The 18,268-nt window shown below is 44.1% G+C and overlaps 1 pseudogene; it reads right to left on the bottom strand.

Moving 5' to 3' along the window:
- Nucleotides 1-8,243: 8,243 nt before the first annotated feature.
- On the bottom strand, nucleotides 8,244-16,894 carry LOC104022045 (SET domain-containing protein 9-like; annotated as a pseudogene).
- Nucleotides 16,895-18,268: the final 1,374 nt, after the last annotated feature.

The following is an 18,268-nucleotide window of genomic DNA, read 5'->3' on the forward strand; positions in this document are numbered from 1 at the left end:
TTTACTTGTAAAGCTTTTCATGCATCTGCATTATGTTTGCTACTTCCTTTTCAGAATTATTTAGCAGTAACTCTGAACATGTTTTAAGATACTCTGGGTACTGCTGAAGTGCACGCTACCACTCTACCTAATGTTACAGATGAAATATTCTATAAGCAGCTGGGAGAAGTCTCATGATCACTAGCCCTTGTTCTCATGGGGGACTTCAACTTACCAGATATCTGCTGGAAATACAATACAGCGGAGAGGAAACAGGCTCAGAGGTTCCTGGAGTGTGTGGGAGATAAGATAACTTCCTGACACAGCTGGTGAGCAAGCCAACTAGGGAAGGGGCCCCACTGGACCTCTTGTTTGCAAACAGAGAAGGACTGGTGGGCGATGTGATGGTTGGAGGCCGTCTTGGGCATAGTGATCATATGGCATAATGATAGTTTTCAATTCTTGGAGAAGTAAGGAGGGGGGACAGCAAAACTGCTACCTTGGACTTCCAGAGGGCAGCCTTTGGCCTGTTTAGGAGTTTGGTTGACAGAGTCCCTTGGGAGGCAGTCCTGAAGGTAAAGCAGTCCAGGAAGGCTGGATGTTTTTCAAGAAGGAAATCTTACAGGCACAGGAGCAGGCTGTCCCCAGGAAAAAACAACAAAAAAAAAAAAGTTTCTGACCTTTGGAAGAAGGGGCAGGCAACTCAGGAGGACTACAAGGATGTTGTGAGGTTATACAGGGAAAAAATTAGAAGGGCCAAAGCCCAGCTGGAACTTAATCTGGCTACTGCTGTAAAAGACAATAACAAATGTTTCTATAAATACATTAACAACAAAAGGAGGGCTAAGGAGAATCTCCATCCTTCATTGGATGGGGGAGGAAACCACAAAGGCTGAGGTACATAATGCCTTCTTTGTTTCAGTCTTTAATAGCCAGACCAGTTGGGGCAGAATGAAGCCTCCATTATCCAAGGGGAAATGGTTAGCGACCTGTTACACCATGTAGACACACACAAGTCTATGGGGCCGGATGGGATCCGCTCAAGGGTACTGAGGGAGCTGGCAGAAGTGCTCACCAAGCCACTCTCCATCATCTATCAGCAGTCCTGGTTAACCGGGGAGGTCCCAGTCAACTGGAGGGTAGCAAATGTGACACCCATCTACAAAAAGGGTCGGAAGGAGGATCCGGGGAACTACAGGCCTGTCAGCCTGACCTCAGTGCCAGGGAAGGTCATAGAGCAGATCATCCTGAGTGCCATCATGTGGCACGTACGGGACAACCAGGGGATCAGGCCCAGTCAGCGTGGGTTTATGAAAGGCAGGTCCTGCTTGACTAACCTGGTCTCCTTCTATGACAAGGTGACCCACCTAGTGGATGAGGGGAAGGCTGTGGATGTTGTCTGCCTGGACTTTAGTAAAGCCTTTGACACCATTTCCCACAGCATTCTCCTGGAGAAGATGGCTGCTCATGGCTTGGACGGGCGTACTCTTTGCTGGGTAAAAAAACTGGCTGGACGGCCAAGCCCAGAGAGTGGTGGTGAATGGAGTCAAATCCAGTTGGCGGCCGGTCACGAGTGGTGTTCCCCAGGGCTCAGTGTTGGGGCTGGTCCTGTTCAACATCTTCATTGATGATCTGGATGAGGGGATTGAGTGCACCCTCAGTAAGTTTGCAGATGACACCAAGTTGGGTGGAAGTGTTGATCTGCTGGAGGGTAGGAAGGCCCTGCAGAGGGACCTGGACAGGCTGGATCGATGGGCCGGGGCCAACTGTATGAGGTTCAACAAGGCTAAGGGCCGGGTCCTGCACTTGGGTCACAACAACCCCATGCAATGCTACAGGCTGGGGGAGGAGTGGCTGGAGAGCTGCCTGGCAGAAAAGGACCTGGGGGTGCTGGTTGACAGCCGCCTGAACGTGAGCCAGCAGTGTGCTCAGGTGGCCAAGAAGGCCAATGGCATCCTGGCTTGTATCAGGAATAGTGTGGCCAGCAGGACCAGGGAGGTGATAGTGCCCCTGTACTCGGCACTGGTGAGGCCGCACCTCGAGTACTGTGTTCAGTTTTGGGCCCCTCACTACAAGAAGGACATCGAGGTGCTGGAGCGTGTCCAAAGAAGGGCAACGAAGCTGGTGAAGGGTCTGGAGCACAAGTCTTATGAGGAGTGGCTGAGGGAGCTGGGGTTGTTTAGTCTGGAGAAGAGGAGGCTGAGGGGAGACCTTATTGCTCTCTACAACTACCTGAAAGGAGGTTGTAGCGAGGTGGGGGTCGGTCTCTTCTCGCAGGTAGCAAGCAACAGGACGAGAGGAAACGGCCTCAAGTTGTGCCAGGGGAGGTTTAGAGTGGATATTAGGAAAGATTTCTTAGCTACTTATATTTCCATTAAAGTAATCTCAGGACACATCCACTTCTGCCACTAAAAAGATAAGCAGCCCCTAAAATCTTTATAGTGCTTGGCTATTTGGTGCATAACAGGTCCACAAAATGCAAGGTGGCAAAGACTTGAAACATAAACCCCAGAGACCAGTTTGCTAAAATACGTTTTACTAGTTCTTGGATTTTTTTCTTCCCTCGCTGCAGGGAAAAGTAATATAGAGCTTCTAGCAAATCTTCGCCTTCCAATAAGGGGGGAGGGAGGCCAGGATGCCTCAGCAAAATCGTGCTCTCCTGCTGCTTTTGTGCTATGCTGAAATTACGGGCCTCTTCCTGCCCTGCGGTGTGGCTGCTTCTCTCCCCCCCCCCTTTGCGCCTTAGTGCTGGCACACATCTGCCTGCTACACAAACAGATTTAACTCAAGTCATTAACTTGACAGAAGAATGTCAATTCCTTTTGGTGAAGTTATTGACTCTGCTATCTGTGTCATCAGGTGAGTTCCAGAACTAGCACAGCAAAGGAACATGCAGCTAGGGAGCAGAGCTGCCTGATAGGCAACAGCTCCCTGTTGCCTAAGTACAGCATCACCTTTATATGCAAAATGAAAGCATCTTAAAGCATGGCTTCACAAGATCCAGTGAGTCAAATTAGCAACTCACAGCCACCAACTATAGGCTTCCTGCTGGATCGCTTGCTCTGACCCCTCTATGAGCTATTTCAACTCACTGCAATAGCAGAAAACAAAACAAGTGAGAAAGCCTGGGGTTTTTGTTAGCAAGTCAGATCAGCTCACAGTAGGGTCTGATGAGCAGTGGCCAGGAAGGAATGATGGCTTTGAGAACAAGGGAGGAGGGAAGGATGAGCAGCAGCATTTACACACACACACACCTTCCCCCCCTCTCCTCCTATCAGAGTGCCACAGGAGTTGCCTGGGGAATGGTAGCCACTACACAAGTCCCAGTTAGATATACGTATATTTATATAGAAACACACCTGTGTATATATATGAATATATATACACACATGAATATACATATATATGAGAATATATATATTCATGTATATACACACACATATATACCCTTCGGTAGTTTAACAGATTATTTTTTTCAGTGCCTGACACTCATTCTCAGTCTTTCCAAATCTGAAGCGCCACAGCAGGGAGACATTTGCCCTGATCACACTCTCTGAGGCCACACGCAGCGGTGACAGATAAAACAGCTCCAAGAATTAATCCCTGAGGGAAGGTGGCTGCCTCTGAGCGGCCACCAATCGCCCCCTAGCCCAGTCGTTCCTGGTGGACCCCCACGCGGACAGGGATTTCAAACACAAGTGCGCTAGTCAGGAAAGCTGTCCAGCTACTCTAAATCATACTTGTGGTTGTGCATCAGCAAGCAAAAATCCCACTACCGTTCTGCAGCCCCAATTAAATAGTCCTAGTACTGGGCTGACCTGTACTTCTCTGCTCTGGCTCTCCCAGTGGCATCTTCTCATCTTCCCAACTCCTTGAGGTACTGTCCTCAGACACTGAGAGGTACTGCTCTGCCTTGCTTTAAACATCCATCCTTTCTGTTGGCAATTCAACTGATGTCAGCGTTTAACTAAACTGCTTCTCTTTCTTACCTTGCACACTGATCCCTGTTCGCCTCACTTTGCCAACAATTGTTTTATCCCTGCACCTAAGCAGGCTGCAAAGGGAATTACAGAAACTGCAAACACATAATCTTATGCAAGCTTCTTGGCTGCTCTGCCCCTCCACAACGGGGAATGAGCTCTTCTGGGAACTGGGGTGCCTTTTCAGACATGATGCACCCTGTGCCTCATCATTGTTCTCAGCAAGCCAACCAAGCAGTCCTCAGTCTCACCTGTTCCAAGTAAACCTTTTGGTGCAGGACAGTCATACTGCTGCTCCCTTCGCTTACTTCAGTAGCTTGATTAACAATTGCTTTTTTAAAGTGAGCTTCTGATTCTTGTCTGACAACAACCCTTTGCAGCTCCTTCCCCCAGCAGACATGTCCCTCTCCTACTGCGGGTCATCTCTCAGTTCTTTCTGGGAATCTGCAGCACCTCTGCAAAGTTTTTTAGCTCATCTCTTGATCTTTCAAGCACCTCTGTTTTCCTGCCATCCCAAATCAACAGGGATTCCAGTTAACAACCTCCTGGAGAATTACAATTGACTGTTACCACCAGCTTCACCTTTTGAGCTAAGAAGTCAAAAGTCGGAGCCTTGCAGACCAATTTTCTTCAGAAGAGCCTGGTGAGAGCAGCTGGGTGTCTCTTGATGCAATCATCTCATTTATTCCAAAATCTGATTTCACCATCTGAACAGCAGCAGCAGGCCCTCACAGTTTCCAAATCAATACTGTAGTGTCAAAGGCTCCATCCTCCTGCTTGAGGAGGCACATGGATTCAGCCCAACCTGCTAAACTTAGCCTCTCACACCCCCACAAGTTGGCAAGCTGCATTTGAGCGCTGGTACCTGCAATCAGGGGACTCCCTCACTGGCAGCACCAGGACTGCCAGGACATTTACCACAGGGGTGAGGAGTGAGTTTGGACAAATCCAGGAAAAATAAGCCTAAAACTCTCCATGCAGTAGTGAGCCTTTCCCTTTTCCCCACACGCTCCCGGTTTTGTTCTTATGTTGGTGATCCTCACTGAGGATCCAAGCCAGTGCATCACAGCTGGCAACAGATTTAAACATATGAATTATCTCCTGAATTAGTACAATATTTACATGTGCAGACTATAGGTCTGCATCTGGGAGAAGGACTTTACAGACCTGGCCTATAAGTTGAAACTACCTTACATTTTAGTTTGATTTTCCTTTCCTTCTTCTACCACTAAGTGTACAGGCATATAGAGGTAGAGTTAGCCAATGAAGTCCCTATTTTTAGGGAATTCAAATGAATATTACCCAGGCAAATCATCTTTCAAGAGAGAGATTGTACTTACTGTAATGAATAATTTGTTATTATTAACAAACAATAAATAGATTGTATGGGGAATTTTACTGAGATATTAATCAGATTGTACATTACATCTGAAATAATATCAGAATGTGTCCTCCTCTTAGCCACTGTTGGTGTCTGTTTGGTGGTAAGGAATGGACACACAGGGAATTAGAATGACTTTCAACTTTAACAAAGAAACAGGAATCTAAAGACAAGGAAAAGTCTGATATACCTGAAGCCATTTCCATAGGCTGTAGCACTTTACCGGGACCATTATTTCCACTCTTCCATTTTCCTCTCTCCTGCTCAGTCACCATGTGCTGCTTCTTGCTCAGAAGTACTACATGACTGCACCTCCTCCTCCTGCCAGTTTTTGGCTTTCTATAGCCACCATCAGACAAAAAAATCAATTGCTGCTGCCAGTTGAAGGCCAGGTCTTGCTTTCCCTCATGTATGAGCAGTCCCTGAAACACTGTCAGGTTTCAGTATTTCAGCAAGGAGAAACAAGTCCCATGTGTCCTGTTAAGTGATATGCAGCCTGCACTTCAGCACTGCAATCCTCCACTACTGTGCAACATTCACATCCAGGAGGCAGCAAGTGCAGTAAAGCAAACCATTCTCAATAAATGAGTTGTAAACCTAATTTCCACAGTTGTCAGACAGGAATACACTTCCAAATCCGGTCATTTAATAATTAAATGTATAATGAGACAGCTGAAGTAATCTATGCCCTTGCATGACAGCATCTCAGCCTGGAGAAACATGAACAGCACCTGCCTTTTCTGGCATGCTGAGACTAGTATTCCTCACCTACCCATAAACCTTGACCTGTTGAGCTAAGCAACGCTGCAGGCACCCTGACAACCAGCTTCCTCTTCAGAGATCAAGAGATGCCCAATAACCTCCTCCCAGAGAGAGCTGGGGAAAAGGCCTAGCTCATGAGAAAAGGGATCCTCAGAGTGATGGAGAAGCATCCTCTTCAGTAGACTGGAGATCACCGCCTGCTCTGATCTGTTACCACAGTGAAGACACAACAAGGACTGCCACTAGAAGTTGTCCCCAGCATCTTCATGAAGGTTGTACAACCCATGCCGAGCCACATGCCACTGTCTCATAGCTCTGATGTTTAAATCTTAAATCTGAGAAGAACTTCCAGATGAATATGAAAGACAAGGATCAGGCTTGGAAGGGGACTAAATAACATAGACACCAAAAAGTTTTGAATTCTGAAAAGGAGACTAGATGCTTCTGCAGCTAAGCAGGGCACCTTGGCTGTCGCAATCACTACCAGATTTGTTAGAGCACACCATTTCCCAGCTCCTCCTTTCTCATGTGTTCCGTCCCAGTAAACTAGAAAGGAACCGATTCGCAGATTCTTTGAGACTGAGTTAAGGTGAAACGACACACAAGGTCCAAGTAGTAAACACACACAATTTATTTGATGCACGACCCAACAGCAAATTACAGTCTCTAAGTCAAGCTTTGCGTCAATCGTTACAAAATCTAAATGTTCTTACAATGTTAAAACAAAATATATGTTGGCCCTTTTAATAATTATATCTAATAAGACGCTCTCACAAGCTATACGGCTTTATATAAACACTGACTTTAAACTGGGGTAAGGCAACAACTTCAAGAGGAGAGAGGAAAAAGAAAGAGAGAGAGAGAGATCACCAGTCCTGGCTCCAGCGTTGGACCTGCCAACAGGGGTGCTCCACGTGGAGAAAAAAGAGAGAGCGAGCCCCTATTTAGAGGGTCCAGTCTCAGTCCCTGGAACCTTCTCTCGGCCCAGTTCCAGGAGTGGTTGAGACATCTGTCAGTCAAGAGGAGAGACACCAGGCCCCTCCCCATAACTTGACTCTGTTTCCTGGACCTTTCTCTTGGGGCATGGTCTGGGCTCACATTACAGGGGCTCGTCCCTTACATCATGAGCTTATGCCAACCACAAATTCATTGGGAGGGTTGCTCGGACTTTTGCAGTAAAATACTGGGCTGATTTTTCTTTCTCAAGAAAGCTGTTTATCCAGACCCAAAGACTGACAAGCTGTCTCTTGTTTACTTTCTGAAGGCAGTTGGCAGACAGCAGCAAGAATTAACATGGGGATGGCTGGCTCTGTTTATGCCAGTAACTCATTAAAAAAAATACACAGCACACTTGGTTGGCATTATTTCCTCCAGCTACGCTGAGAATAAAAGCTATGAAAGTTGCCACATGCCAGGAAACCTTCACTGAACCACTAAAACTAGGGTTGGACAGGGCCTCAAGATATCATAGCATCTTTCCTGCTACCCAAAGACAGGCATAGCTAAAGCAAGTGGCTGAAGTTGGCCTCTTGATGACAGCGCATCATGCAGGCACATCAGAACTACATATTAACACTGTCCAAAAGGCTTCATAAGAGATTTGGACAACTGGCTACACTGAAATACCTTCTAAAAGGAAGCAGATATACCAAAGAGAATAGAACCAACTCCAAGAAAACCAGAGCAAGAACTAGTAATTACTGTAAACTACTGAGGATCATCTGAGGAATACTTCACAAGAGGGAAGTAATTTTTACAAATTGTGTCCATTGTAAGCATGAGAAGTGAAATGGCAAAATATTAAAACTGAGCCACAGTTATAGACAACTATGCAAACTAGAAGATTAAATGACATGTCCAGAACTTACATTTTTATTTTATGAGATATTGTATGGACAGCTGAACACCAATAAACAATAATATCAACAACAGTAGATAGCTGAGAAGCTAATGATGTAAACAGTTAAACCTTCACCTCTGCATCAAATGTGGAGTATTTTCAGGGAAATACAAGCCTACAGCTTGCTTTCTAAATGGTAAAGCTACAGCCCTCCATTGTGTAAAAATGCTCATGAAGCTTGAAGTACACACACAATAAGTATCTTAACGACACAGATTTCTTCAGTCTTGAATCTATTAATTCAGTTAACAGCAGTGTAGTAATTAGAAAAAAGTTCTTCTTCTTGCTTGATGTATCAGAGTGACAAGCACTACACACCTCAAGTGTACAGCATCCAGGCTTCCTAAAGTTCAGTCTTACCTCTTCTTTTATTAGCATTTATTTATTTATCTGCAGTTTATAAGTGCATCTTTAACCTTGCCTCAACAAAGTCTAAGGTTAATCAGAAAAGCCGTTTTTCCAATATACACCATAACTCTCTGAGTTTTAAAATAGCTCCAGAATTACATTACAAGTCTAGATGATCTGCTCTAAAATCCTTATACATCCTCTAAATGAAGAGGATTCATTTGGTCCCTGAAGGTAGCAACTGGACCAGAAGTGCAATTTCTTTGGTGTGTTAAATTCAGGACCAACATTACAACTTACTTTCTCACAGCTTCAAAGTTATTCTTGACTACATACCAGTACAGGACACTTTTCCCACATTTCCAAACAAAACTACTACTAGTACAAAACTACTACACTGTAGTGTAACCACTGCTTATAAAACCGCATCTTCAGAGCTACGCTGATCTCATTTGCGAAGATGTGGAAAAGGGAACAAAAAGAAATAGTCTTGTAAATCACTTAAAATCAGTCAATTAAAAAAGCTAACTCTTCTACACAGGTGCACACTTTTGTGTAACATCTTCATACGGAGTAATATTCTTCTTCAACCATGTTTGTCATTTTTACACATACAGTATGCTTTGTATCATACAAAGTTATGAGCTCTTTGATTCACTGATAACCTCTCTATGTTATGGTTGTAGATGATGTTTGGTAGATACTGTTTCACTTCTGCTGAAAAATATCCCAGCACATCAAACTCCTGATAACACACATTGGCTGCTTTTTCTAGAAATAAGAAAAAAACCCAAGTGTCTCTGATACAGATAAATTCTTAGATAGGGTTTAGAGATGTGTAAAAGTATTAAATGTCCTGAAAAATCCTGCAAAAGGACCAGATGCTTCATCAAGCCTGAAAACCATGCCTCTGTCGTGAGCTACTACACTCCTCTGAAGTCCTATTTTGAATCTACACAAGAGATACACAGCCAACTACAGGAGCTTTAAATCATCCTTATTGCATTAAACAGGGTGACCTGATTATCAACGTGTATATGAAGGGGCACAATTTGCATAGCACCAGGGATACCTTAGAGCATTGCTAAACATTGCTAACATACATTTGCTTGTACAGTTAAAATAAAAATCTTGAAAAAAGTTTTCATGGTGGTAAGATGTGTCATAAATACAACCAGGGAGAAAATCACCATCTGTCCAGCAGAAAGAAGGGAATTTTCTTTACATGGACATTGGACCTGGAAGAAACAGTTTCATGGGACAGAGTTTTGTCTCTGTGCCAGTCAATACCTGGTTCGCTACTCCAGCAACCTTTCTGGATGCTACTTGGAGGCAGGATATCTTTAGTGTAATGCAGGCTCTGAGAGCCACTTAGAGGCTAGGTATGGTAGCAATTGAACTTTCTGTATCTCACAACCATTCTCATGAGTTAGTTATTCCCCCAAACCTTAAGACCAACACGTATTGTGAGGTAGAAGAAATAAATAGTTCCCCTCCATGTCCAACAGCTATATCATACCAACAGTTTCCTAGATTTTGCACACAAACTTAAGGAAGTCTAAAAAAGTATTATAGTCCAAACTGAGCAGTAAGAAAATCTTATTGTACATGTCACTGTGTGTATGGTTTTCTCATGAAGCCTGCTGGAACCATACTGGGGAACTCTATCTGCAACTCTGTGTACTGCCTCAGTCCAGTGGTCCTTTGCTAGATATCCTTTCCCCCAGTCTCACATTTTGGGATGTGTGCCGCCTTTCATTCTACATACCAGTAGGGAGACATCTGGGGAATCAGTGAGAAAAGCACAAGGATATTTGAAGCATTGCTATGCTAAAGGATTCTAACACCTAGCTGTCACAAAAGGCCTCAGAAACTCTTTATCCCGTAAGAACCTATCTTGTTTTAAACAACAGTTTTGCCCCCCAAGGTCAGTATCTGATTCTCTGTTGTCACCTCCAAAATAATTTATATCCATAAAGACAAACTCAAGCATGGAAAATTTACCTGGCAACTTACCATGTGAGCAGCTGTTGACATACTGTCCCACTGCCAGCAGGTTTTGAAGGGCAGCTGTGAGCCAGCTCACATTGCTTGTTTGAAATGGGCCAAGTTGATCTCTCCTGCTGCAAGACCTGAAATGACCAACAGCATTAATGTGAATCACTGCTCCTTCACTGTCGTGGTTTAACCCCAGCCAGCAACTAAGCACCACACAGCCGCTTGCTCACTCCCCCCTCCCCGGTGGGATGGGGGAGAGAATCAGAAGGGTAAAAGGGAGAAAACTCGTGGGTTGAGATAAGAACAGTTTAATAATTGAAATAAAGTAAAATAGTAGCAGTAATAATAGTAGTAGTAATCATAATAATAATATACAAAGCAAGTGATACACTATACAATTGCTCACCACCCGCCAACTGATGCCCAGCACGCCCCCAAGCAGTGGTGCCCCCCTCCCGGCCAAGTCCCCCAGTTTATATACTGAGCATGATGTCACATGGTATGGAATAGCCCTTTGGCCAGTCTGGGCCAGCTGTCTTGGCTGTACCCCCTCCCAGCTTCTTGTGCACCTGGCAGAGCATGGGAAGCTGAAAAGTCCTTGACTTAGTGTAAGCACTACTTAGCAACAACTAAAACATCAGTGTGTTATTGTAGTAAAGATAAGGCCTGGTGACCGGAAGATCACACGATGTACGGAAAGAGTTAAGGGTTAACCCTCCCTTGTCTCCACCCCTTATAACATGACACGCCTACTGCTGAGAGCATAAAAGTAAACTACTGCGCAATAAATGAGGAAGCTGAACACCCACACTGTGTGTGCTGACTGTTCCTTCCCCAGCCCGGGTCGGCTGGAGATCCGCCGGTATAACCTTGATATGTAACGAACGCTACATGTTATCAACATTATTCTCACACTAAATCCAAAACACAGCACTATACCAGCTACCAGGAAGAAAATTAACTCTATCCCAGCCAAAACCAGGACATTCACTTAACAGGCAATCTGTACATGCTCCTGTAGAAATGCCCACAGTAGCTGGGTAAAGTTACAGCTGTCCAACCTACCTGGGCAACAGGACAACATTGGGGTGGGGGGAATGGACAACACAACACAGACGACACCACCAACACCTTGATGATACTTTAAAAAGTACATTTAAACCTCCCACCAGTGTGTGGTGTCTTTCAGACTCCAGTGGAAGAACCCATACAGAACCACCATGTACAATTCCAGAAATCAACATCAAACTTTACCATTACAGAAGTGTCAATAGATCTTGTTCACCTCTAAAGATGTGAAGGCTCATTACAATATCAACTTCAAACTCATTCCCAGAATTCAAATCTGGTATTAGTAGGTATTAGTATTCAAATTAGGTATTATTTTAGATCATTTTGCTTGTTATTCATTTTATTTTCTTTTCATGTCATGTTTAAACACAGAAATTGCTATAAATTATATTTTAAGGTAAGCTAAAACAGTCCAGTTCATGTCAGCCTCATGATTACTATTAAGGGTTACTGCTCCCTTCTTAAGTGCTGCTCATCTGTAGACCAGAGCTAGAGTTACCAGCTTCACCCTTTTGGTATTAGCAAATCCATATGCAGGCTTTTTTTGTTTGTTTGTTTTTCATTCACTAAGCAGATTTGAATAACAGCTCAGAAGCATTTCAAAAATTTTATGCTACGTCCTGCTCCTATTAAAACTATTTTCTTTACAGGAAACAGTCTCTGTACATCAAAACACATCTCATTGGCGTTACAGATAGACACAAGTACATAACAGATCGCATCCAGCAGCTCTTACCCTTGTACTGTTTGTATTACAGTAAGAGATACACATAGGTGGATGATATTCAAATATAACTCAGTTTAGGGTAAGTCAACAGGGAACTGAGACCTAGTACCGCCATTTTAAATATCAGTTGAGTGACATTCCCCTATTTCTTTTGACTGTTTACCTGTACACTGATCTTGATAGTCCTTTATTGTTCCCATCAATAAGGATGCCATCTATGCACCTAAAAATAAAGGGATTGCCTAGGAACTGGAAAAAGATGGGCTCGTGCTTTCTGTATACTGTATCTGTTGCAAGACAGATATGATTATTTCAGAAGAAAATAAGTTAACTGTCAGAATGGGTTTACAATATCATCCAGTCCCCTCCACACAGAAACTCAAAAAGAGACAGAGGGGGTAGGAGAACTCTTCTCTCAGTTCATGACATTAACACTTGTAAACCTGCAAGCTTTTAGACACATCTTTGTGTGATGCAAAAAAAAAAAATCTATATGAGCTGAGATATTCCAAAGAGAGAAGCCACTGAAAGAAATCATTAAACAGAAGGTCTGTGTCCAGTACCTATGTGAGAGGTAGATAAAACATCACAGTCAACTAGCCTGCCTTAGAGAGGAAAACATGAAGTGATGTTTGTTCAGGAAAACACAGCTGAAGATATTCAGCTACTTTGTTACTACTGTGCCAGGACTCTCTGAAAAGCACACAGAGACAGCAAAGAACCTGAAACACCCCACCCCCTCCAATCAGAGGTTTTTGCTTGGTACAAGAGGGGGAAAATGCCAGACCAAGAAGAAAAGACAAATCATTTCAGCAGAACATTCCCCAAATCTGTGGGCAGGATTTAACCTGCCTTGGGTTCCAAGCAGACAAGTGACAGCAGACTAGCTTGCGATTTTTCATGACATTGCAGTCCTGCATCCCTCACACCCACTACATCTTCAGCAACCCTCTGCATAAAACTTTCATTGCAATCTCGCGAGGAGCTAGGTGAAGGCCCTGTCGGCAGGCTGCGCTCACTGCCAAACAACAGGCAGGAGAGCACTGACCTGCTCTCTCCACAGGATCCCTTCCCCAGCCAGCAGTCCTGCGGTTTCCTTCATATCCCTGAAAACAGCAGGCATTTCAACAGCTCATCCTCTTGTTTTGCTAGATGAGCTGCTAGATGACCCTCTCAATAAGCCTACACTCACATTTAGTATGTGCCTGAAATTTGAAGTGAGATGCAAGGTTGCAGACTTGTTCCCTGTGATTTTCACTTGGCAATCGCTCAGTTTACCAGTCAATGGTAATAGCTAGATACTCCTGCTTTAGCAGGCAAAAAATGCTCTGCTGCCCAGTTCTTGGATTGGTCCTAATCCCATACCACCAGCATAAGCTAGAGACCACATGCAGAGGATGATTCTGTTGACAGAATCAAATCCAAGGCATTTCAACAGATCTGTCCTAGCTTGGCCATACTGACAGAATTACAAATCTTTTTAAGAAATGTAAGCAAACACAGTTCCAAGAAATGAGAAGGAAGAACAGAGAAGTGCTGATTTCCCAAACATGCTTTACTGGAAGAGAGTTCCACTAAGTAAAGGGTTTATTTTCATTCTCCAATTTGTATTTTTGTGCTTTGAAAAAATTCATAGTCTTGTCTGCTGATCTGTGTGGAGACCTCAAAACCCCATTTTTCATATCCTTATCCAAAACAAATCCCCCAAAGGATTGCTCACCTGCTTGAAATTGCTCCCATGCATTTGTGTTTAAAGAATCTGGAACAACTTTTCTAGCAGCTGAGAAATCAGACATTGAGTATGGAAAGGTTTTTTTTTTAAATTAAATTACCCCCCTCCCCCTAAATATTACTTTGCTTATTTCCAAAATAACTCTAGTCAGTTTATACAAAAAATATTCTCATTAATCTAATTTGTGATTTTGTTAAGGAATGACAGAAATAAAACCCATGGAAAAAAAAATTAGTGTAGAATTTTGGCATTCTATAAATAGATGGCTAGAAATCACATCTAACTTAACCAGAAATAAGAACATTTCATTACCAGGATACATAGATACAACCATCCCTTTCGGTACAAAACCTTTGGTAACAAAGACTCCAGTTCCAGCAGATACCAGGGAACTTCAGACTCAAATAATACTGAACCATAGTGTATTAAACAGAACTTCCTCTGGACGCGTTGACCCTGTGTCGTGGTTTAACCCCAGCCGGCAACTAAGCACCACACAGCCACTTTGCTCACTACCCCCCAGTGGGATGGGGGAAAGAATCGGAAGTGTAAAAGGGAGAAAACTCATGGGTTGAGATAAAGACAGTTTAATAGGTAAAGCAAAAGCCACGCACGCAAGCAAAGCAAAACAAAGAATTCATTCACTGCTTCCCATCAGCAGGCAGGTGCTCAGCCATCCCCAGGAAAGCAGGGCTCCATCACGCGTAACGGTTACTTGGGAAGACAAACGCCATCGCGCCGAATGTCCCCCCCTTCCTTCTTCTTCCCACAGCTTTTTATTGCTGAGCACACGTCGCGGAGGGAGTGAGAGTGCACTTCACTTGTAAGAGAGAAGCAAAAAAAAAAAAAAAAAAATTTATTGCTATAAACCAGTGAGTTAACAAAGCTCAATGGTAAATGCGACAGTGGTTTAGGAAGATTCGATGGCAAGGTGCACTTGATTGTTTACTGCATAGAAGACAGGGTCAGACAAGACTGTCAGGGAGACCCTCCCTTTGAGTCATGAGGTTCAGAATGTACCCCCTTGCTTTCTAAACTCCTTCTCAGAGAGGAGCCTAGGTGCGGCTGGATCCAATCCTAGTCCCAGACTTGGTCAATAGTTTATGTCTAAAGGATTATATACGCACGATCAATCCTTTATATCACTTAGCTAAGATTACAAAGTTTAGCATGCTATCAGTCACCTACCGAGGATCTGTTGCAGCAAGGAATCTCTCAACCTTGAGAAGTAACCTTGAGAGGCGTCCCTGCTCAAGGGGAGATCCTGACATGCAGCCCACTGCCATGCAGGAGAGCTCAAAGGGCTCTTGGGCTGCTCACTATTTATGGGGGTAAGATGATTGACTCATAGTCATATTTACATATTGACTGCATATATTAGTTTCTTCCAAATTTGGCTTGAGTCAGATGTTGACCAGCACTGTGGTTAGGTGTTCACATTACCATAAATTAGCCCTTGGCTATTGTGCTGTTATCTGTCTCCCCTGAATCCACTTTGAGCTGGATGCATCCATCACAACTGCCACTGGTGATTATCGCTTGAGCAGGGTTATGGGAAAAGGGTGGGTGGGTGGGTAGGGGTGTGGGTGTGTAGCACACCGCCACAGCATGACGTCATATGGTATGGGATATCCCTTTGGTCAGTTGGGGTCAGCTGTCCCAGCTGTGTCCCCTCCCAACTTCTTGTGCACCCCCAGCCTACTCGCTGGTGGGGTGGTGTGAGAAGCAGAAAAGGCCTTGACTCTGTGTAAGCACTGCTCAGCAATAACAAAAACATCCCTGTGTTACCAAGACTGTTTTCAGCACAAATCCAAAACATAGTCCCATACTAGCTACTATGAAGAAAATTAACTCTATCCCAGCCAAAACCAGCACACTCTAATAGTTACATGAATTTACTTTTGATTGCTTCCGCTCAACAATCGGTAATTCCAGATATTTACATTTAATTTCTGAAAGTAAGGCCAAGATATGCATTTCTCTACTGAAATAATTTATGAACAGAGCTTTAAATATTTTCAGTAGTGTTTCAAGGACATCTTCATCAAAGATAATTTTGTCTTGGGAGCTTTCAGGAACATATCAGAGGGTCCTGGAAAAAAAAATAAATCTTAAGATTATATTTTTCCTAAATAAAATACAGGAGAGTCATTTTACAGCAGCAAGTTATCTGCACTATTGTTTTAAACAAACCCAAACTCTAAACAATATTCTTTCGTACCGGTCCTACTACAAACCCATCATCTGATGTATTTACAGCAACACAGGTAGGTTAAATCCCACTGAGCTCTTAGTGACAAATGTACCAAAAATCAAATATATATATTTTTATATAAATTTTGATAATCAAATATAAGTTCATTACACTTTAAATGAGGAGAGGAAAAATATTATACTAAGGACATTTTGATTTACGTTACTTACAGCGATGTCCTACTCATTTAAATTCAAGCACTACTTTTACATTCGAAAAGATGGCAGACATCTTATCGGGGGAATAAATAAATAAATTCCATCTGGCTACTTCCAGCTCTGATTTTAATGTTAAATACCATTCTAAAGTATCCAAGTATTAGAGTTTTACGCCATTGAAGTGACACAGAAGACTGAACCACTTTTGCAAAGCAGCCACGTCACAGTGGAAAAACCCGAGTTACCTCCTGCGGTGCCCCCGATCACTCCCGAGAAGGGTGGGGGAAGCGGGGTCTCAGCCACGGCAGCCCCTCGCCCCCAGAGGGGAGCTCTCCCCCACCTCCAGCTGCTACTCAAGGCCGGAAAACCCTGCGGGAACCCACCAGGCGGCGCCGGCCGCCGCCTCACCCCACTGGAAAGCAAAAAGGGCGGCGGGGCGGGCTTCCTCCCAAGCGGCCTCGCCACTGCCTGGGGGAGCTGCCGCCTGCCTAGAGCCTGCCCCTCCGCCTCACCTGCGCTTGCGGCAGAAGTTGAGGTCCAGCCAGGGCACGAAACGGTACGTGTAGGCACCCCAGCGCCGCCGCAGGACGCGCAGCATGGCGCCGGGCAAGCTGCGCCCGCTCCCTCAGGGCCGTCCTGGGCAACGCGCTCTCTCGATTCGCGCCCGCGCAGCCGGCCCAGCTAATCTCTGCTACGGACGCGCGGCCGTATTTGCGTGCGGAGCTGCCGTTAGCCGGTAGGGCGTGCAGGGGGAGCAGGCTCCGGGGCTCCAAGCTTCAGCCGGGACCCAGGCTTCGAGTGGCCAAAACCCAGGGCCCGGCCGGAGCTTGGAGCTCCGCGGGCTGTAATAACAAGCAGTACCCCACGCATGAGATCAAACGTCACTTAGGAGAACAGATAAAAAAAGAACATTTTTAAGTAGCAGATACCAACTTTACTTAATGTAACATTGCTGTGCACTTAACACACATGAAGGCATAATTGCAATCAAATTTTTTTTAATTTTAAAAATTTATTTTTAAAATTAAAATTGACATAGGTATTTAAATAAAGTAGAACAAAATACAAGTCAGCCCATCAGAGCGCTGAACTGACTGACCGAGAGGGCGCTCTCACTCCCTGCCCACTATGCATCTGAGGCACAATCCCATCACCCCCTAGAGCCAGGGAAGGATGCCCAGGGAAATATGGATGGATTGACTTGTCCTGCACAACCTAACAGCTGGGCAGGGAGCAGCTTTCACCCAGCTAAGGAAAGAAGGCAGCTCACAAGGACCACGAGAAACTTCTTAATGCCAACATGGAGTTGTTCATTGATGAAACTGGACTCGTGCAGCTGGGACTCTGTTCTTCAACAGCTGACAGCATATGAAGAGCTAGTTAACCATAGGATGCTATATATAAAGTCATGATATATTTGCACCAAAAAAGGGAGAGTTGTGGGCACTGGAAAAGAAAACTTGTATCCCATGGGTGCATATTTATATATGTAAATACACACACACATATCTAAAAGATATTACATACCCCTTCTGTGTTTTATTAAACAATCAAAAAAGGCAAGATCTGATACCAAAATGAGTTAAAAAAAAAAAAAAGAGCTAGAAGCAGCAGTTGAACCCCACCTCCTTGACAATTCTACATTCAGGAGCAGTCCAAACGCTATCATCAGCTCACCTTTCCAAAATTATGCTGTGCCTGTGGTCTACTGACACTGAAGACTGTCAGCACCTCAGATGATCCACTTCATAGGAGTAGATCAATAGCCCAGAGCTGAAACCTGTTAACATTTCTGTCCACTTTTGAATAGTATTTGGCCCTAGTGACAAGGAAACATGAGTTATACTTTGTAGCATCGTAAGCAACTGCAGCTTAAAACATACAGCCCACTTACTAACCTAACAAAAGGAATATATTTACAAATTATGAGCATTTAGGACTCAAGCATGTGTGGGGTGAGGGCGAAAACTCTTTTGGT

This window comes from Nipponia nippon, unplaced genomic scaffold (genome assembly GCF_047370975.1).
Source record: "Nipponia nippon isolate SJK-2023a ecotype South Korea unplaced genomic scaffold, ASM4737097v1 scaffold_26, whole genome shotgun sequence".
NCBI classification, from domain to species: Eukaryota; Metazoa; Chordata; class Aves; order Pelecaniformes; family Threskiornithidae; genus Nipponia; species Nipponia nippon.